The sequence below is a fragment of the Equus caballus genome, chromosome 20 (genome assembly GCF_041296265.1).
Source record: "Equus caballus isolate H_3958 breed thoroughbred chromosome 20, TB-T2T, whole genome shotgun sequence".
Classification (NCBI taxonomy): Eukaryota; Metazoa; Chordata; class Mammalia; order Perissodactyla; family Equidae; genus Equus; species Equus caballus.
Genome location: NC_091703.1, coordinates 56,802,888 through 56,825,328, shown reverse-complemented (window position 1 = coordinate 56,825,328; position 22,441 = coordinate 56,802,888). Strand labels below are relative to the sequence as shown.

The 22,441-nt window shown below is 40.2% G+C and overlaps 1 protein-coding gene across 1 annotated transcript in view; it reads left to right on the top strand.

Annotated features, from left to right (window-relative positions):
• Positions 1–6,590: 6,590 nt before the first annotated feature.
• Positions 6,591–22,441, top strand: part of COL21A1 (collagen type XXI alpha 1 chain) — a 174,416-nt gene continuing 158,565 nt past the window's right edge. Inside the window, exon 1 of the mRNA XM_070244784.1 lies at positions 6,591–7,005. The gene's annotated coding sequence lies outside the window, so the exon portion shown is untranslated. The remainder of the gene's footprint in view (positions 7,006–22,441) is intronic.

The window sequence follows — 22,441 nt, the reverse complement described above, 5'->3', positions numbered from 1 at the left end:
AAGATAAAAATATAAGAAACGTCGCCCAAACTCTGGGGAACCTGAATGTATTCAGCGTTCTCTTGGCCAGAAGAACTTGGGATCCTGAAACTGAAAAAGAGAAAAGCTATGAAATGGAAGAATTATCTCCAAAATCTCTCTGACTGCACTTTTGTGTAAATTTGTAATATTTTTCATCTTTACTTGCCAATTTGGGGTCTCACATTTGGACCTAAGAACATTCCCTCAGAAATAAGACCTGCACATCGTCCAACCAAATTAGAATATGAGTCAAGTTATCTTGGGCTTTTGGACTTTTCAGGGGACTTACAAAAATGTTCATTATTGATACCGAACTATGATATTAAGCATTGGTATTTATCATTTAAAGCCATAAATTCAAGAAGGATTTAAGACACTAAAGGATTTTATATTGACATTTTCTTTTCTTAAGGGTCTTTTAGCTTCAGAATTGCTTTTGGGTGTTCAATTTAGGGCTCTTCTTGTTGAGAATAACAGAAACCCAATTGGAATTTGCTTAAACAAAAAAGGGATTTATTGGCTCACATAAGGGAAAAATCCAGTTGTGGGTCTAGTTTCAGTAATGGCTGGATGTAAACACTGAAATGATGTCAGTAGCTGGTTCTCTTTCTTTCTGTAGTTTTGCTTTTCTCTGTGTTGGCTTTATTCTCGGTCAGGGTCTCTCCTGGGAAGATCTAGGCTTACCTAATCCTTAGAGTTCAAAATCTAAGAATAAAACAAAAGCCATCAAAACCCCTCTGTCTCTCACTTCCAAAGACCTAGAGAGACCTCTTGCTAGCTCAGTTCGGGTCATATGACCATCCCTAAACCAGTCCATGTGGATGATGCCCTCCGCAGGTTAAGTGGTCTAACGATGTTCTCATGGGAGCCAAAACTAAGGACCACTCAAGTCACTCCTGTAAAATCACGGGCCTCTGGGCTGTGATCTTTCTGGAAACAATGGCCCAAGGTCTATAGTTTAGCAGTGAGCATCTGAGATACTCCCTAATTATTTCCAGGGTAGGGCTATTATACGCCATGTCTTCTTAGATGGAATACAATTATTGTATATTAGGCCTTTGGGATTTATTCGTCAAACTGGAGGTATGTGTACGATCCAAGGATGTAGGTGTTGGAAGGAGAAGGAGGTGGCTTCTACAGTTCATTCTAAAGAAGCCCTAAGGAAATGGCATAGCTTTCCTGTCTCTGTAGTGGCTGTTCTGTTTTGTTTTGCGCCCCCAGCATTCATTCCTCCTTTTTATGGTACCAGTATCCTGACTTCCTTTGGGGATTTCTTCTTCCCCCACTGTGGGCAGTTTTAGCAGGCCAGCACAATTGGATGCCTTGTTCTCTTATAATCTAAGGGGTTAGTAGGTGACTTAAGCTAGGCCAATGAAACCCACTGTCCTTATACATTGAGTAGATTAATATATGAATGGGAAAAAATGTAGCTCTTTTCTACCACTAGTGATATTCTTTTAAGAATGCTAAGTAGTTCCTGCTCCCTCTGCAGCTTTATCTGGTTCCTCTTTTCCTAAACTTAGTTTTCCATTTCTTCTGTGAGCTACTCATATTGTTCCAAAGGATTAATTTTTTGTGTAAATTAGAAACAGTTTCTTTGCTTCAACCAAGGAGCGCTAATTGATACAGAAATCAGGGTCAGAAGTATGGTACTACAAGTCACAGAGCTTAACATGCAAACTTATCTAGGTGAGGGAGGAGTGAGGGCAGAAAAGAAGCTCTGTCCAGGGCTGGGAAGTTGGCCATCATTGTTATGCAATAAGGGAAAAGCTTGTTAAGCCATAGCCTGTAGGAACTTGGGACTCAGACTTTTTGAGTCTTTCAGAGACACAGAAGGAAAACATAAAGGTATTGACGTTTTTTGGGCTACATCTTGCAGTCTTTAGCAAGACCGTGTAAGAAATTGATATACTTAAGCTGAAGCTCGTTTTGAAAACAGGGAAAGTAAACAGAAAACAAAAGACATGGCCTTTTTGGAGACACTGATTGTAGCCTGCAAAATGAGATGGCTTAAAGCCTCGTAATCTGGAGCCCTGGATGGTTGCGAGAAGGCAAGTTCTCTGCTTAGTGATAAGGTTAGTGTGATCAAAAGCAGGGAAGTGGGAACCACAGAGGAAATAAGATCGTGTTCTGGGAGAAGCCAACTCCCCAGTACCCTTGCATGCAGCTCTTGTTACTCAGTGTCTGATTGTCAAAGGGGATAATGACATTCCCTGCAACGATGGGGTTTGGCGTCAAAGGTCAGATGGTTGAGACTCTCTAACCCATATCCCTGTTTATAATTGCTCTGGGCAGAGGCTAGGACAATGGGCAGAACACTGAAACTGCCTCCAGGAAACCAGAATCCTCAAGTAGATGTCTGTATTCAGGGACTGTGACTAGACAAGACACAAGTCTTTAGTTTCTAGCCTCTGGAATTTATAAGAAGCCTCCTAGAGTTTAAAGGAAGTTATATTTTCAGATCAACCTCAACCTTGGCAAAAATGTCCTATGATCAATGGTCAAAGGAGATACTCCTGGGGGGCAGATCAGGACACACACTTCTCTTCTGGGAACTGGTCTTGGCTATTTTTAGCAGGACGTATTATGGACAATGGTGGTGGGGTGATGTGTATTTTTTCTCCCCTTTTCCAAGTTGGTGGTCTTTACTGGAGTTACTTTTTCTCTCCCCAGTATTGATACTGGTTAGTTTGACCATTTAGCCATGGGTTGCTGGACCATTGAAACCTGTCCAAAAAAATGCTTGGTCCCAGTCCAAATCCATCTTGGATTTGGGGCTTAATGTAGTAATCTGATGAGGTTTTGGGCTGTTTTCACTTGGGAAAAGATTGTATGTGGAAGCTGGACAGCAAAAGGTGCAAACTGGTGAACATTTGTTGCTTTTTGATATCCCCATCTCTCAGGTCTGTTTCCTTTTATTTTCATTAACAGAGCCTTGATTCTATTAGAAGAACTGCCATCTCCCTTTCCCAGTCTGTGGGCTCTGGGTGGGGCTCCACACCCGGCTCCAAGGAGAGAGCATGGGACCCAAGCCTCTCCAGTCAGCACCCTGCATTTCCCTCTTCCTCATGACTTGGGGAACTACTCAAGTCTACTCTGTATTTGAAGGCTACTTGTGAAGGTATTTGTGCTACTGGACAGGGCTGACTTTATGGTCAGATTGATCAGATAATACCCAGTTCCTGATTGTCACCTGGTATCCTATGATCAGACATTTCCCAGCCATCAGGTTTGGGACTGTCAGACCTGCCTCCCCTAGCTAAGGGAGTGGGGGTATGTAACCCAAGCCAGGCTAAGCTGACTCTCTCTCTCTGGACTTTGGGTCTTGGGCAGAGTGTTGCAAGGGCGGGAAAAACATGCAGTCCTTTCTTTCAAGCTGTGATGCCTTTACCAGACTGTCAAGCAGTGCCCGCTGCACAGACTCTGGGCCTGCCCAGCCTGTCTTTGCCCAAGCTGGGCTCTCAAGCCTTCCTATCAGTCCTGTGGCCACTATCATTCCAATACTTCCTTTTGCTGCTGAGCACAACCAGAGTTGGTTTCCGTGGTCTTCAGCTCCAAGACCATCAGGTAATTCGTCCTTTCTCTTTCCAGGTAACTTCTCACTTCCTTTACACATGTCCTTGATTTAAATTTTAGTTGCATTTCCTTTACATAGTATTACTAGAAGAAAGGATGAGAACAATAAAATTTGCTTGGGATGATCCTGCCTGCAATGCTAGAAAGAGCATTTGAGAAGTGCTTGCCTTTGTGAATGGTGCATGATTTTAGAGGGATTTTAGGCAGGGCCTGGGCTTGGAAATAATATAGCAATAATATAGGCTTATTCTGCTGGAGAAGAGGAAGAATTATTACCTTGAGCAGAAGAAGTGAGCCATGAAAAGTCAGGGCAGAAGGCATTTCTAAGGGAGCAAGATATTAATTACAGCCCATCTTTTTGCAACACAGCTGCTTCTGCTTAGATAGCGTGGGTTTGGATGGTGCTGAGATAGACAAGGAGGACTATGGAGGACTATAAAGGGTTCTTTTGGTCTCTTCTGTTTTAGTTTTGAGGTCTATGACTTAGATCTCTGTCGTTGAGGAAGAGGCATTAACGTAGTTATGGGTACAAGAATGTTCTAAAACAAAAATTGGGAAATTTTAATTAGCAAGCATATTTTTTTCTACCAATTTTTAAATTTAAATGCTTACATGCAAGTCTTACTTAAATAAATATTTATGATGAATATTAAATTTATTAAATGATCAATTAATTTATAATTAAATAATTAACAAAATATTTATTGATGGATATAAGTAAATAATATTAATTACACATTGAAAAGATATTGCATTTATTAAAATGAACAGCTCAGGAAATTTACACCTTGCTAGACTAGCTGGGCTTATGGTCACGGTGCTAGTTTTCTACTGTGTAACAAATTACCACAAATTTATCAGCTTAAAACAACACAAATTAATTGTATCACAGTTTCTGTAGGTTGGAAGTCTGGGCATGGGGTGCCCAGTATGGCTAATGTTAGAGGGTCAAGGCCTGAGGAGGTGGGGAGGGAGTTTGAAGTCCTGAGGGTGGAGCGGTAAGCCAGGTAGAATTGGGGACACGCTGAAGAGTTCAGAGCTTGTTTTAGGAGCAATGGAAAATCATGTTGGTGTTTTAATCAGGAGAGGGTCAGATTTACTTTACAGTGAAGACTGTGGCAAAGTCCCTTCTTGAGCATTTGGATCAACCGCGGTGCCTTTGGGAAAGATAGAGGATGCAGAGAGGAGGAGCAGGCTTTTGTGGAGGGGGACAGAAAAATAATAAACTCAGGCTTGGTCATATTTCATTTGAAGTGCCTGTCATTCACACAAGTGAAGATGTCCTGTGGATAGTTGGGATAGTGGCTGAAAATGGGAGAAAGAGACCTGGTTGGAGCTGTAGACACAGGAGTAGATGAAGGGCTCTTAACCTTTTTGTGAGTGAAAGAGGGCTCAGAGGGCCATGATTTGATAATCTATAAGAATCCAAAAAGCCATCCCCGGAAAAATCAATATATGTGTGTACACAGAATACCGATGGAAATTCTAGAGATTAACAGACTCCCTGAGGGCCAAACTGGATCCCAGATTAAGAACCTAGGGGGGCGCTTCTGCAGACTATAGATCCCTGGGCCCCATCACTAGCATCCTGAATCAGAAGCTGATAAAGTACCCCTACTCCATTGAATATAGGAGATTGTTAGCAACTTGGCTGGAGCACTTTCAGGAAGGAGTACAAACCCCAGTATGTAACGAGTTGGGATAGCAGAGCCTGGAGTAAGCCCAATAAGCTATTTAAGAGGAAGAGGTTAAAGACACAAGAGGAGATGGAACCATCAATAGGAGTGGCTCCTAAGGAGACAGAAAGAGGTGGGACACAGAGCAAAAGTTGGGGGACCCCTTTTCTATTCTAACAGATACAAAGCAGAAATAGTTGGGTATAGATTTGAATTTTCCAGGCTTCAATTTCCTCTGCAAAGTAGGAGAAAAGGTCATTTGCTGAGAGGTTGGAATGTATTGTCTTCGTTAATAAGAGTATTCTTAGGAAATTGCTATCCATATCTTGATATTGGAAATTATTATTATATTTTCATTGGTATGACCCATGAAGAAACATATTTGCATAACAATGGACTATAACATGAACACATGAATGAATGAATGAATTAATGAAGAAATTTGAGAAATGATGATTATCCCAAGAGGTTTGTATCCGACCTGAATTCAATAGGATTTAGTTATTGAAGAAGGCATTTCTTTGTGAAGCTTCTCCCCTGGGGAGAAGTTACTTCTCACATTCACGCAGTGGATAGTTACTGAGCACTGTCGATGTTCCAGGTAGTGTTCCAGATGCAGAGGATAAAGCTGGGAATGGACCAATTTTCTGTCTTCATAGAGCTTACCTTGAGAGGGATGCAAAACAAAAGAACAACAAACAAATAATACAATTTCAAATAGTGGTAAGTGATCTGTTGAAAATAAAGCTGGCTCAGGGCATGGGAATGGTTGTGGGGGCTCCATTCGGGTGGGGTGTGCAGGCAGGACTCTCTGAAGTGATGTTTGAGACCTGAATGAAGAGAAGCAGGCAACCATGATAAAGTCTGGGACTGGGCTTTGGAGGCAGAAGAAAGAGCAAGTGAGAGGAGAACACACTGGTGTGTGTAAGGAAGGGCAGGCTGGCCATCTTGGGGGAAGTGGAAGAGTGACAGGTGAGAGTCAGCAGGGGTGCCACAGCACATCGGGGTTCTAAGCACGTGAATGGTATAGAACTTTCTGGCTGTTCTGTGAGTAATGGACTAAAAGCGGCACAGCACAGAGCATCCCTTTATTGTCCTCAGGCAGTCACCTTATTCCAGGACTTCCCTACAACTCCTAAATCCTCAAAGGTAACTGCCTACCTGATTTCTTGCGAGTGAACTCCCCTCAGCTTTTGCAGCAGCTATGACCTTGTCAAAGGCAGGTGCATCAGCCAGGGGTTGGGCAGACCAGGGGGACTGACCTGGCGCCCCTGGGAGGGAGGAAGGCCTCCTTCGATCTGTGGGGCAAGGCTCCCCAGTGCTGTCCTCCCTTGGGGCTTGCCTCTATCTTTCCTGCGTCCAGGGAGCCCCTCATTTCGCCTCTCCCTGGCGTGCATGTCCTGGTCCTTGCAGGATTTGAAATGAGCGTGTTTCTACTAGGGTTCCACTAACAGTTCGCGCTTCAAGATCCAGATCCAAAACCCACCCTCTGGCCTTCGCCCCGGAAAGGGGGCGGGTGGGGAGCGCGAACCTTATCTGCGGGCTCCGCCTCCAGGGGGCTGGGAGCGAGGCTCGGAGCCGCCGCTCTGCCCGGCCGCTGCAGGGAGACGGGCTTCGCTGCAGCCCCGACTCCGGCCAGGTTGGGGCTGGACACTGCTCGGGACGCCGCCGGCCCCCTGGAGGAACACACAGCTGGCTGCGACAGCAAGCCCGACTCTGGACGCCTTGCCAGGTAAGGTGACACCGCCTTTTCCCCTCTCCCTGCCAGAAGGACAAATAGGGGCTGCAGGGCTGGCCCTCCAGGGACTGCAATTTGGCAGTTTGGGTGTCCCGAGGGTGCAGTTTTCTCCTCGCGCGGACGCGCTCGGTGAGCCGTGAGGTGAACTCCGCGCCCAGGCTGGAGGCTGGGATGTCAGGATTTGTCTTGCAAAGTCACTGGGTGTGAATGCATCTTGGGAGGTTCGCTGGGGGCTGATTTCTGCTCAGTGTGTCATCTCTGAGAATGAATAATGTGCGATGATTTACTCCTGTAAGCTCATCCTCCCTTGCCTCTGACTTCTTGGAAGAGGCTGCGGCGTCCACACGTGGCGCGCCCGGGAGCGCATGGGGCGGTGGGCCGTGTGGACTGGATCAGAGATTCTTTCAGGTTGCTGCACGATAGCTCCCTCGGGGAGCTTTGCAAATATTCGGTGCTTGAGCGGCACCCCAGGCCAATTAAATCAGAATCTCTAGGAGGGGGACTTTGGGCATCCACATCTAAGAAAAAAAAAAAACTGTTCTCAGGAGATTCCCCTGTGGAGAAGTTGGGGAACCAGCGAGTTAGAGCGGTGTTTCTCAATGTGTGGTCTCTGGCCAGCAGCATCAGCGTCACCTGGGAACTTTTAGTAATGCAAACTCTAGGGCCTGGGCTGAAACTCGGGGTTAGGGCCCAGCCATGTGTGTTTTAATGAGCTCTCCAGGCGATGCTAGTGCTTGCTCACTTTAGGGAACTTGTGGGGTGGACCTCAGCGAGGTAAGGGCAGACATCTGCAAGTTCCCCTCCCAGTTTTCCGAAAATCTTAGGTATTCATCAATAGAGGTTTACCCATATTAAAACAAAGTATATATTGTAGACTTTGGAGGATCCTATAAAGGATAGAGACTTAGCCATCACCTTGAGCAATTTTTACATGGTAGAATTTGCATACTTGCTTTAGGAGAGAGTAGGAATTTTCTTTCTTTTTTTTTTTTTAGAGTTGAAATGAAGCCAAAGAAGAAATATATATAAGCGTCTTCTAGCTGTAATAACATGAATCTTTGGCCTGAGTGAGATGATCCCAGATCATCCGTGTCAGCAGTGCACGTTACAGGACTCGTGTGCAGGCTTTTTTTTTTTTTTTTTTTTAAACAATTGGAGGTTTAAGGGATTCGTGCCAATTCTCCAGAATGGAAAGGAATTCAGTATTGCAGTTCTCTGGATGACCTGAAGTGGTTCCTTTTTCTCTTTTAATAGAGATCTGAGATTTCAAAACTTTGGCTAAAAAAATTCCAGCTGTTTCTAAGTCATTAGTACAGAAAAGAATGACTTTGCAAATGGGCTTAAATGGATTAGAAAATCTGACTTTGGATAAAAATCTAGAATAGGCATGACTCCAGTCCCAGCACATGTGTGCTGTGGTGGACACAGTGCTAACTGTACCAAGACTTTCTGTACAGAAAATGGTTATTTTCCAAGTGGCTATTTTCTGTGCCAATTTGGGACTGAGGTATAAGGACTTGTTAAGGGACAGGGGCTAAGCTTGTGTTTGGAGAACTGGGGGAAATGTAGGTAATGGTTAGGAATAGAGCTTTGGTCTGAGGCTCAAGCCTCAGGTTGAAGACCTGCTCTTCTGCTTCTCGGTGCTCTTGGATGGTTGCATAATTTCTCCGAGCCTCACTTTCTTCATCTGTAAAATGGGGGCTGTCGTAATACAATGCATACTTCGTAATTCTCATATTGTTGTCAGAGTTAAATGAAATAATGCTTCTAAAGTGTCTAGCATAGTAAATAAATATTTGTTAGCTCATATATACACCCCACACACAGACTAAAAACAAAACAAAAAACCCCCAAACAGCTTGAAATGAAAAATATGTTTGATAACATGGTCAAATTTTGTATTTACATGCCAACCTCACCCTTAGAATTTACAGTTTTTGCTTTTTACCAGAATGTGAACATACAGACATCCTCAAATTATCTTCATAATTTTATTGCATATTTTATAAGGAACTTTCTAGAATTTTTTTTTTAGATTAGCTTCAAATCAACAGCCTAGTCTTTATTACTCACTATGGTGAAGGTTTCACCATCTGGTGGCGCTTATAGTCTATTAACTTTCACATTTAAATAGTCTTAAAATCTGGCTTTCTAGAATATCATTCCTTTCAAACGAAAATTCAAATGGTAAGAGAATGTTTAGAAGTGGCATACTGTGATCTCCAAGAGAACCAGTTGAGAAGTACTATCTGGTGTTTCTTAGGTTCTTGAGAGAGAGAATAAAAGAAACTGTATCCAGTTATATCAATGTTTGTTCAAGACAATATAAAAGAAAGCAAAATGAGGACACAGAGCAAGGACAGGCCTAAACTGGCAAAAAGGGCAGGTGGGGTAATTTAAGAATCCTTTTCCTCCTTCACTGCAATAATTTCAAAATGCTTTAAACCACATACAGAAAAAGCAATTCCTTTTACATTATTTGATTGGAAGTGATCTTGGATGATTCTCTTAGGACCAGATAGTTCTAGGGAAAAAATGTTTATGGTATTAATTCCAAAAAGGATGCCAAGTGATTCTGTACTTTAAAATTCGTCTTGATTCTCCTTTAATCAATGATAAACTGAACACTAGATTTCCAGCTTAGAGTGCCTTTTTATGACTTGTCTTACATCTTTAAATGCAAGAGGTTACACCCTGCCTATTAGCGATCTTATTTGATTTCTAGAAAACTAAACATAGTGCACGTTCCAGCATATAAGCATTTTAGAACCTCCTCCTTTCAGGAAATCAGGTCTTCATTGGGATACTTTTGAAATTGCAATTTAATGTTATTAAATTGAAAATGATTAGAATTTAATGTTATTAAATTAAATGTAATTATAATTTAATGTAAGTAGAGTTTTCTATTTGGCTCTCTATGTATGAAATGCTGAGTAGCTGAGGGGTTGAAAAGGAATAATCAGAGGCACATCTCTTGATGGGAAAAAATGAAGGCATGCGGAAACCAATTCTAACTCCAGTAATCAAATTATGTGTTCTGGATAATTTAACTGAAGAGCTAAGAGAGTCTGCGATGTTGCAATTCACAGTGACCAGATGTAGCAACACTGCTTGCAATGAGCGGCCAATTAGAAATGAGCAATACTGCAATGCCCCACAGTGATTTTCTGATTCTCTACTTACAGGCATAGGCCTGGAGCACAGATAATTGTAAAGAAGCTTGCTTAATTGCACTTGTTTACATAACCTGTCTTCATTTAGGAAGGTTTTGATGAGAGTTACCTGGCATTCATTTAGGTTCATTTTCAGGGTCCTATTTGTTCCAAAGTGGATGGTTTTAAAATTAAGGCCAATCTTGAAAGTCTTGAGTAAAACACACTACAGGAAATGGATACATGTTTTTATTTGCATTTATTATCTTTGGGTTATATTTCTCAGCATGCAATAGTAATTCTTCAGCTTGGTTCATTATCATTCTCGTGAGGCACAAAGTTGAAATGTTTATATCTGGCAGGTGGGCCAGTCTCCCTCAAAGAAATTTAGCCTGGGAGGCTGTTTCTCACCTTTCTCCCTCTCCTGTTAAGGACACGCAGTCTTCAGCCAGACTGCCGAGCCTTGAATCCGGACTCTGTCAGCTACTAGTTGTTTGAACTTGGACAACTTACATGACCTTTGTTTGCTTCTGTCTCGTTAGTAAAACTGGGGTAGTGATACCTGCCTCAGCCAGTGTGAGGAGTAAATGAGTTAACAAATGTGAAGTTTGCTGTTTGGCTCATAGTAAATGCTTCATAGCAATTTGCTATTATTTTACCATGGCCATTAATGAATGCTTTAAACTGAAGCTCTCTTTTCTGTTTTCACCTCTGCAAATTGGATCCTAAAAGAAGAAGTAGTAATTTAGCTTTTGTTCATTTGATGGTTTTTCTGTTTTAACTGGTGGGAGAATTTGTTTCAGAATAAGTGAAGCAGTTCAAGTTTTTCAGAAAATAATTCAGCATTTTGAATAACATTTCACAGTTCCCAGCTGTGATGTTGGCAAGAGACCCCACTTTGAGAGTCCCTGGTCTAACCCCCTGGCTCCCAAACTTGACTGCGCATCGGGATCACCTGAGAACAGTTAATGTTGATGCTCAGGCTGATGAAAAAATTAAGCAGTTTGGTTAATTCATTGTGAGAAAGAGTAATCATGTCCTTTATAAAGAGGGACTCTGTAACATTACACATTAACCATAGACATGGGATTCCCAGGTACTCACAGAATTTTTAGAACCATAAGGGATATTAGAATTTGATATAAATGAGGAAGGCTTGGAGACATCGTTCTTGGCTAAGGGCTGGTGAATAGTGAGTGGTGGTACCAGTTAACAACTCAGATTTCCTATGTTCTAGTCAGTACATTTTTTGTTTAACTATTTGCCTTCTGAAAAGTCAGATGATGTGACAGAGGCACACAATCCAAGACAGAGTGCTGTTGGAGTATTGTAGATCTGCCTGTCCCATTTGACTGAGTTTGATGGCAGGGTTATTTATTCCAAAGATTTCCTTAATGAAAAACCATTGAAAACAATGTGTCCACGATGCCAAGAAAATAAATCTATAGCTATCAATTGTGAAAGGTAATTTTTTCCACTAGTTTTCTCATTTCTAAGGATTCAGTTTAGTTTTTTCTCTTTGTTGTTTCTTTGGCATTGTGGTTTTTACTAGTGAAAAACTCAGAGGTAGCTTTGAAAATTTCAGGAAACATTGACAGTTTTCTCCAGTACAAGTTTGGTGACCTTCTGGGAACCCTGCCAGTTGCTGGTGTGTTTGATTCAGTGTTTAATTTTTGTTTTGACTTGTCCTGTTTTGATCTAGGTCAATTTAGACATGATTGCAGTGTTGTGTTACCTGCTAACTGTTTGTTTTTACAGTTATTGGTGTCAAGAAGAAAAGAGTAAGGACCAAGAAAATTTTGTTTTTAAGTTCAAAGTAAAAAGAAGTTCTAGTGAAGTTTGAGCTTTATAGAAAGTTTGTTCTTCTAAAAATATTCTTTGGAAATTTAGTCTTTTAATTTTTTATTATGTAATGGGTAAATAAAAGCAAACATTTAGAACATGTCTATTATATTTTTATGGTAGCTTTCAAATTCATAGATGAGTCAATGATTGAAACAACTTATTGAAATATATATTTTTAAAAAGCCTAAACCTTGTGTATACATATTTTACTACTTTATTAGGAAGAGAGAGTTTGATTCCATCTCATGGGGAGTGTCTAGGCACGTGTTTTCCACTAGTGCCCAGAATTAGAATATTAACGATAAGGCAGGAAGGAACTTTCTTTGTAAGTATTCAGCCATTCTTCAGATAGCGATGAAGTGCCTACAAGTGCCCGGCCATCCTAGGGGGATTCAGAGAGGTTGCTAAGTTCAGTTTAGTAAGTCTATTAATAGCCAATTGGCAGTTTTAATTTTCTAAATGGAAAACTCCCTTCAATTTATTATCTAAAAATAACATTTTGTAAATATCTTTAAGTGAAAAAGTGTATAAGGCAAAAATAGTTCTGATTTAAATTTAGAAAAATCAACAAACATCGCGTGATGTGTCAGTTGCTTCTCAAACCATTTTTGATTCTCACTTGGCATAATGCCATGTATCAATCTTTAGAAAGAGTTGAATATGATTTGAAGTTCTGTCATCTCAAGAGGTGGAGAGGTTGACCCAGAGAGAGGCCCTGTGGAGAAGATGAACACCCAGGCTCTGGAGAAGCCAGGCAGCTCCCTGTAGAGTCTCACCACTTCCCTTCGGCAGTCTGCCTTTTCCTCATTTCACAGTTCATTACTCTTCTTTCCCTGTTCAAATTGCTTGTTAGCTGGCACCTCTGGACTAGGGTTTGAAATGAGAGAGAGTGAAATAGAAACCGTGGGGAGCAGGGATGACACGGTAACTGTCTTAACTGGAATGGTTTAGCAGAGTTCCTACTTGGGTCCCTGTGGAATGAGGAGGGAGCAGGGATGAAAAGAGAAGATGGGATCAGAGCTCTTGATGAGAAGTGGAAGCACATGGAACCCAATTCAAACTCCTCTATATTTAGTGGTGGCAAGCATGTGAGGGTGTAGTGTGAGCAAGTAGGTACCTACCATCTAAGATATGTGTCATTTCCATACTACTATTTGAATAATAGTAATAACAATAATATTGATATATCAAGTACTATATAAATAGACACTCTCATTATTTCCAAGAAGGCTCTGGACTAATAATTGGGAAACCTGGTTTCTCACTCTAGGTGGCCAGCAACTTACTGAAAAGTTAGTAGCTTATCAAAGTCTGCAGTAAGAGAGAGCTAGTCAGGTGTGATTGTAAAGTCTTCTTTCATTTTGCTGTTTGTATATTTTATCTTCCTTGGTTAAAATCACCGTTTGAGGCCATGATGGAACTTGTAAAGAATTGCAGCTTAGAGCATTTGTATATAGAGTTTAAGTCAATGTCGAGTAGCATCCTTTAAGAAATTTGTCTACTGAGAAATGTAGAATTCATTCCTAAAATTCCTATTAACATGCTTCTTGAATATTCATTGAAGATAAATGTTACTACAAATGAGGAACAATGAAATAACAGATCTTTTTATTTCAACAAAATTTTAAATTCCTTTTCAGGATGCCTAAACAAATTTTTGTTTGGCCTCTATGTAGGAATTATATAAAAAATGTTCATCAATCTTTTCAACACTTGAAAATTTTTTTTCTGATTCTGAATTATGAGTCTTGAGAGGGAAATTATGTTTATATGAGTAATCAGATAATATTTTTGAGCTTTAAATTGCATGTTTCCCAAAGTATTAACAGTTGTGTTTGGGTGGTAGGATGATACATATTTTCTTTCCTGCTTTTCTTTGTTTTCTCTGTTTTTTTTAATACATATGGATTACTTTTATAATGCAAAAATGGATGCATAACTACGTACTTTGTAATTGGAAACATTTGAAAGCGTATTTGGAATTTCCATACAAATAAGAGATAATGATGTTGTAGTGTGATTAATTTATGTTCCTGTAATTCATAAAGTACATATTGTGCCAGATGTACTTTTAAATACCAGACACATTAATTACAGAGAATAAAATCTAGCTAAAATGCCACGAGAACTTTTTTAAAAGCAGAATCAGTTTATTACTCCTTGTGAATGCCAAAAGAATATTGTGTACTCTAATACATTGATAATAATACATTGATAATAAGATAATAGCTAAGATCATGGGTGTTGTGTGTCATGGCCTGAACGTAGCATCTGTGTGACCTTGTACATGGTATTTAACCTTTTAAAACTTAATTTGCCCATCTGTCAAGTGAGGATCATGGGATCTCCTTAATAGTGTGGTCAGGAAGGTTAAATGGAATAGTGCAAATAAACACTTTAGCATAATGCTTGGCTGATAAAAAAGTACTCAAATGAGCTCAAATTAGTTATTACTTAAGTATAGTATTCTCCCTACTTCTAAGCTTTTCTTCACTTGTGATTTGGATGTCTATCTATTTGAAAGTGTGTTACTTCTTTAGATGAGAATATCTTCTGTCCAAGCTAGGTCATGGAGAAGAAGCAAATCTAGATTTTCACCATTATCCACAGTGTGCGGGAGGAGAGGAAAGCGTGGCTCCAGGGGAGGGGTGTTAATGGATGTAGCAATGCGCTAGCGGCAATAACAGGCTTTCGAGAGCAATTCCTTGTGACTATAAGTGTTGATGCTGGAGTCCACAAGGCTGTCATCCTTTGCCACATGGCACAGTCCCAGAAGGTCACTGTGGTGGTTGAATGGGATTGAGGGTGTCCTCAGGTCTTGCTTGCAGCTGTAGGTGGTGTGTCACGAGCTCCTGGATTTAGCAATTGTAGAGATGTCTTTGGTTAGGGCCATAGATAACCCATATCATGGCTTCATGAAAATTAGAAGATAGCCTTTTCTCTGGGCACATGCAGCCTGGGTTTCAGGACCCATTTCCCTCCTCAGCCAGGTGTCTTTGTGCTGCTGGAGCCTGTACTTTGGTGTATCTCTATAGGATATTAATTTATCCATTCAGCAAATATTTTTTCAACACTCTCTATAGATCTAACTAAATCCTAGGGATACAGCAATAAATAAGACATGATTCCTGTCCTCAAGGACATATAACCTCTTAGCAAATTTCCCCATGGATGCTCTGGATGTCAGAGTTAGTTGTCATACCACAAAACTCCTAGTTGTGTTTCATTGCTGCTCTCAGCGGAGTGCTTTGGAGAGATTGTTGTGGTTGTGTTCATGTGTTAATTGCCCCTGCACTGACTAGTCTAAAGGCTTATTATTACAGTCTGTGGTTGGATCTCTATTCTCTCAAAACTAATGAATTCTGCATATATAACATACATCAGTAAGTTTCTACAAAGTATTTAGTTGAAACATGTAGTCTATTAAGTCAAAAACTAAACTAAACAAAAAACCATGATGTAGTGAATTGAATTGACTGAGGCTTGACAGAAGGGAGTTTTGGAGGCACTGGGAAAATCAGAATCAATTATTTTTAAACTGCATATGTCAGAATCCTAGAAAAAAGTGTGAATATTTTTGATCTCTGACTCATTCTAAATTAGTTAATTAAATGAATGTCTGGCCAGTTACTGATATAGGATAGTTAGAGCTATTTGTGCCTCTGTGTTTCCTTAACTGTGCCTCTAAATATTTTTAATTTTTAGTTGGATAGTGTAATTTCACATTGGATACTTTTTGGCCAGACCTATTACATTATTGAATGCTAAGCTTGAGTAATGCAGTGAGTTTGTGCATTTTAATTGTTTCTACATCATCTCCGATACGACTGCCAAGTTGAATTCCAAATCTCACTTCTAGTAAGCTGCCACGTTTTTGAGATTTGGACCTAAAGCAGCCTAAGTAAGACTAGAGAAGTAACTATCATTTCACATTTTCAAACAGGATTTGAATGCTAATGACTTAAATTTAAAAGTGAATATGTGCATGCTCTCTACTTTATCCCCTCTTCCAGTTTATCCCCAGAGGTGAGTATTGATCATAAAATTAGCTGCAGAAGAAAATTGTTCCTTCTCCTTTCTTTGATTGTTTTAGTACTGCCAATCCGTAGGCAAGGCCAGTCTATCTTACGGAAGACAGTGTCCTCAAGGAATCCGCTTATGCGGACACAGCTACAATCTTTCCAAGCTGTGATGGAGAGGAGATGCGGCCCTGCTTCTCTGGAGGGCAAGACTTTGCTACTGTCTGCTACTCGAGACTCGAGAGAATTTCAAATTTTGACTTTTTTTCCTTCAAAATCTTTCTTCTCCTAATCACAACAGATACCAATGAAATACAAGAGATCATAAGAGAATACTATGAAAAACTATATGCCAACAAATTGAACCACCTGGAAGAAATGGACAAATTCCTAGACTCCTACAATCTCCCCAAACTGAATCAGGAAGAAATGGAGAATCTGAATAGGCCAATCACAAGTAAGGAAATAGAAACGGTAATCAAAAACCTCCCCAAAAATAAGAATCCAGGACCAGACGGCTTCTCTGGAGAATTCTACCAAACATTCAAAGAAGACTTAATACCTATTCTCCTCAAACTGTTCCAGAAAATTGAGAAAGATGGAGTACTCCCTAACACATTCTATGAAGCCAACATCACTCTGATCCCCAAACCTGACAAGGACAACACAAAGAAGGAGAACTACAGGCCGATATCACTGATGAACATAGATGCAAAAATCCTCAACAAAATTCTGGCAAACCAAATACAGCAATACATCAAAAAGATTATACACCATGATCAAGTGGGATTTATACCAGGGACACAGGGATGGTTCAACATCCACAAGTCAATCAACGTGATACACTACATCAACAAAATGAAAAACAAAAACCACATGATCATCTCAATAGATGCAGAGAAAGCATTCGACAAGATCCAACACCCATTTATGATAAAAACCCTCAATAAAATGGGTATAGAAGGAAAGTACCTCAACATAATAAAGGCCATATATGACAGACCCACAGCCAACATCATACTCAATGGACAAAAACTGAAAGCCATCCCTCTGAGGACAGGAACAAGACAAGGGTGCCCACTTTCACCACTCTTATTCAACATAGTACTGGAGGTGCTGGCCAGAGCAATTCGGCAGGAAAAAGAAATAAAAGGAATCCAAATAGGTAACGAAGAAGTAAAACTCTCGCTGTTTGCAGACGACATGATCTTATATATAGAAAACCCCAAAGAATCCATAGAAAAACTATTAGAAATAATAAACAACTACAGCAAAGTAGCAGGGTATAAAATTAACGTGCATAAATCAGTAGCATTTCTATACACTAACAATGAACTAACAGAAAAAGAACTCAAGAACTCAATCCCATTCACAATCGCAACGAAAAGAATAAAATACCTTGGGATAAACTTAACCAAGGAAGTGAAGGATCTATACAATGAAAACTACAAGACTTTCTTGAAAGAAATTGACGACGACATAAAGAGATGGAAAGACATTCCATGCACATGGATTGGAAGAATAAACATAGTTAAAATGTCCATACTACCTAAAGCAATCTACAGATTCAATGCTATCCCAATCAGAATCCCAAGAACATTCTTCACAGAAATTGAACAAAGAATCCTAAAATTCATATGGGGCAACAAAAGACCGCGAATTGCTAAAGCAATCCTGAGCAAGAAAAACAAAGCCGGCAGAATCACAATCCCCGATTTCAAAACATACTACAAAGCTACAGTGATCAAAACAGCATGGTACTGGTACAAAAACAGGTCCACAGATCAATGGAACAGAATTGAAAGCCCAGAGATAAAACCACACATCTATGGACAGCTAATCTTTGACAAAGGAGCAGAGGGCCTACAATGGAGAAAAGAAAGTCTCTTCAACAAATGGTGCTGGGAAAACTGGACAGCCACATGCAAAGGATTGAAAATTGACCATTCTTTTTCACCACACACCAAAATAAACTCAAAATGGATCAAAGACCTAAAGATTAGGCCTGAGACAATAAGTCTTTTGGAAGAGAATATAGGCAGTACACTCTTTGACATCAGTTTCAAAAGAATCTTTTCGGACACTATAACTCCTCAGTTGAGGGAAACAATAGAAAGAATAAACAAATGGGACTTCATCAGACTAAAGAGCTTCTTCAAGGCAGGGGAAAACAGGATTGAAACAAAAAAACAGCTCACTAATTGGGAAAAAATATTTACAAGCCACTTATCCGACAAAGGGTTAATCTCCATAATATACAAAGAACTCACACTGCTTAACAACAAAAAAACAAACAACCCGATCAAAAAATGGGCAGAGGACACGAACAGACATTTCTCAAAAGAAGATATGAATATGGCCAATAGACACATGAAAAGATGTTCATCATCGCTAATCATCAGGGAAATGCAAATCAAAACTACACTAAGATATCACCTCACACCCGTTAGATTGGCAAAAACATCCAAAACCAAGAGCGACAAATGTTGGAGAGGTTGCGGAGAAAAAGGAACCCTCATACACTGTTGGTGGGAATGCAAACTGGTACAGCCACTATGGAAAACAGTATGGAGATTTCTCAAAAAGTTAAAAATAGAAATACCCTATGACCCAGCCATCCCATTGCTGGGTATCTATCCTAAGAACCTGATATCAGAAATCTCAAGAGTCCGTTGCACCCCTATGTTCATTGCAGCATTATTTACAATAGCCAAGACGCGGAACCAGCCTACATGCCCAGAAACTGATGATTGGATAAAGAAGATGTGGTATATATACACAATGGAATACTACTCAGCCATAAAAAAAGACAAAATTGGCCCATTCACAACAACGTGGATGGACCTCGAGGGTATTATGTTAATCGAAATAAGCCAGTCAGAGAAAGACGAACTCTATATGACTCCACTCATAGGTGGAAGTTAGTATATTGATAAGGTGATCAGATCGGTGGTTACCAGGGAAAAGGGGGGGTGGGGGGAGGGCACAAAGGGGGAAGTGGTGTACCCACAACATGACTAACAAAAATGTACAACTGAAATCTCACAAGTTTGTAATCTATCATAACATTAATAAAAAAAAAAAATCTTCTCCTGGAATTTCTGCTTTCTCAGAGCCATCTATTGACACGTTCTAAGGTAAAAGGGGAAAGAAAGAAGACATATTTTATTATCTACAAAAGCTGCAAGAATGTGTTTCTATTTCTATGACCATTATTCTCATGAGGGAGCCAGGAAGTTTTAAATGGAAAAATATAGGAATTTTGACATATCAAGGGGAGAGGAGGACACAGGAACTCTCAAGGAAGCCATTACTGTGTATGTCTTCAGTTTCACATCAAGGAGATGTTGGTAATAGCAAAAACATTGAATACGTGCTATATGAAAAAAAACAAGAGAAGCAATGAGTCAGCAGGTTTGATTTCAGTGGCTACCAGGGTATCTGGTAGACTGAGCTTGGCCATGACCCCAGGTTGCTTATGATACAGTTGAGAGATGTACTATTTCATACATAGTTTTTAGGAAGCAAAATAAGACTCTGTAATTGAGCTCTAAATGGTCTAATACTGGAGGTAGGCGCGGTGGAAGATATGGTCTGTTTTTGTCATGATTTGCTTCATAGAGGAGGTGGGGCTTGAACCCACTTCTTGAAGCTTGGTTCAGTCTGGACAAATGGTTCAGTTTAGACACATACTCTAGTCAACATGAATCATAGGGTTGGAAATTATCTTCCTGGTAATTGTTGTTTACATTGCAAATGTTGTTTACACCAACGATACCTGATGCCTTAACCTCTCCCTATAGCATACCTGATGAGCACACTGCCAGATGCCAGATACCTCCAATGATGGGAAATTTCAGTTCTAGTGACATCCCCATTTATTAAAAACTTTTTCCTTAAGTTAAACTGAAAACTTCCTGCCTGGAGTTTCCAGGCATTGGTCCTAATTCTGTACTCTGGGAGTGACAGGGACAAGGTAAATTTCTTTTCCACATGGCAGTTTTGCCAGGATTTAAAGATCAGTGGAACATCATAATCTAAAACTGCCTCTTTTTTTTACAGTAGTTTGGAGTTACATCTCCAGTCTGGTCAGCCTTCCCTGGACACATGCAGTTTTCATTCTCTCCAACCATTAATTGCTTACTAGAAGGGGTGTAGCCTGTTCTTTTCTTGCTGTAGTTCAAGAGCAAACTAATTGTTGGCAGCCCGTTCATACCAATGACTGTAGTTTACCATTAGCTAAGACATTTTTGTCTACTCAGACCTCCTGCTGTTAAACCAGCTGATTCCTATTGAACATTCTACAATCCAGATTTTGGATTGCAGGATTTTCATGTGTTTCTTTTGAATTTTGTCTTGTTGCTGTTGGCCCGTTAATTATCCAGGTGAGATCTTTTGAAATCCAAAGTCTTTCATTCAAACAGCCAGAAATCTTTCTTAGCCTTTGCTTTGTCTAGAAGTTTGATTTGCAGGTCTTCGTTTTCCTCACTCAAATTATGAATAACCAGTTAACTGGATGGGGCAAATGGTGGAATTCTAAAACATCACTAGAAGCCTTCTGCCAGGTTGGCCTCAGGTGCTGTTCTTCACTGGGGAGTCATTTAATTAGTTTTATATCCAGATTATATTGGTCTGTTTTCATTTGTGAAATACCATGAGTACAGAGTTCTCCTGATGGCAGCCTGTCCTCATACGCCTTCAAAGAAGTACAGGTGAATTTGATGTGATTTATTCTTGCCACTTAACAAGCATTGTATAGTGTTCAGCGATCATTCCTTTTGTAAGTTCTGTAAGTGCTCACACACAGGAGTGAGGTTTAGAATATTTAACAAAAGGCCAGAGCATCGAGCAGCCAGAGTGGGCACACCGTCAGCACAACAATGCTGCTTTGTGCCGGCTGACTGTGCGCCGGGTTCACAACTGTTTTTACCCCTCTGCCCTTGGGTTTACCAGAGGAATATATGCTCTTGATCTTTAGAACTATTTCTTTTCTCCTTTGCCGCCTTTCTTTCGCGTACAGATAACTTCACACCAAATTTCTGTAGGTTTCTGATCTTTGTTAACCAGACCCTGAGTACTGGTTTATATTTCACAAATTAAGATATGTCATGAAAAGAGGCTTAGATCTGGGAATAGGGATGACTTATTTAAAGGGCTTGATATGACATGCCCGATGGAAATGGAGGATTTAGTGTGTGGAGAGTTAGGAAAAAAGATATTTCAACACATGGGAACTGGAGTCTTTCCACAGAAGCAGTCACTGAAGCAATGAGGATGTTGTCTTTTCTGGGTGAGGGGCAGTGGTCAATAGCAGGCCAAAAAGAAAAAGTCCAAAAAGAAGGCCAATTAAGAGAAGGGATAGTTTTCAAGAGAGAACGAAGAAAAACTGCCAAGTGGACTGTAAAAGGAGAGTGTCTCAAAAAAGAATGATTCTCATGGAGTGTATGATCTGAAGCAGAGGGAGATGAGAGGAGTATGGGAGTGTGGGTGAGGGAAGCTATTCTCTTGGGAAATAAAGAGGTCATTAGTATTCAGGTGAGTATTTCCATTGGTGATGGAGATGTAAGTACAATTTTATTGAATTTTATGGGCTTTTGAAGCTGTAAGAGGTGTATAATAATTGTTTGGGAAGTATGGTCAGTGGAGAACAAAAGGGAAAAATCTAAAAGGGGCAGATTTAAGCAGACAAAACTTAACCTTCCTGCCTTTCTAGTTATCATTACAGTTTCATTGTTAGAGAATATTCCTTCATTTAAAGAAAATAATATGTCAGTGTGAATGCACAATTCCCCCTTAAGTACTGTACCTTGCTTGAAAAACCATTGCAGCTCAATTATTCAGAGTGCTGATTAATTTGTGGAAGATCCTCTAAGAAAAAGCACAAAAATTTGTGCCCCTCTAACTTTAAAAATATTCAATCCTGGCCATCTCTGAATCTGTGAAGGAGAAGGGATTTTGAACATAAGGAAAAAGGGGGCTAAGTATAAAGATTCATTGGAGCTGCTGTGGAAAGTTTTCTGTGGACTATTGTGAATTTCAAATAAGTCCTTACAAATGGCTCCAGCCTATCATTGTACCTTACTTAATTCCCTTTATACCTGAGCTAGAGTGTTTTTCTCCCTAACATGTGCCTTGTGTTTATTTTAGAAAGTTGGTGTTCTTATTAAAAGAAACGCTGAGAGGAAAGACAAAGACTTGTAATGTGTTATTCAAGTTTTCAACTTAACAGAGATGATGCGTTGAATAGGGAAGAGCACGTGTCTAGCATAAGCAGGTGTTAACTGGTTGTGCATGTTGAGCCTCTAAGCTCTTCGAAAGTGTCTGTGTTGAGCAGGACAAGATCAGTCAGTTCCCCTGTTATCAGCATCAATTTCTCTTCCCATCTTATGGCCCGAGGGTCTGAGGTTCAGTTGG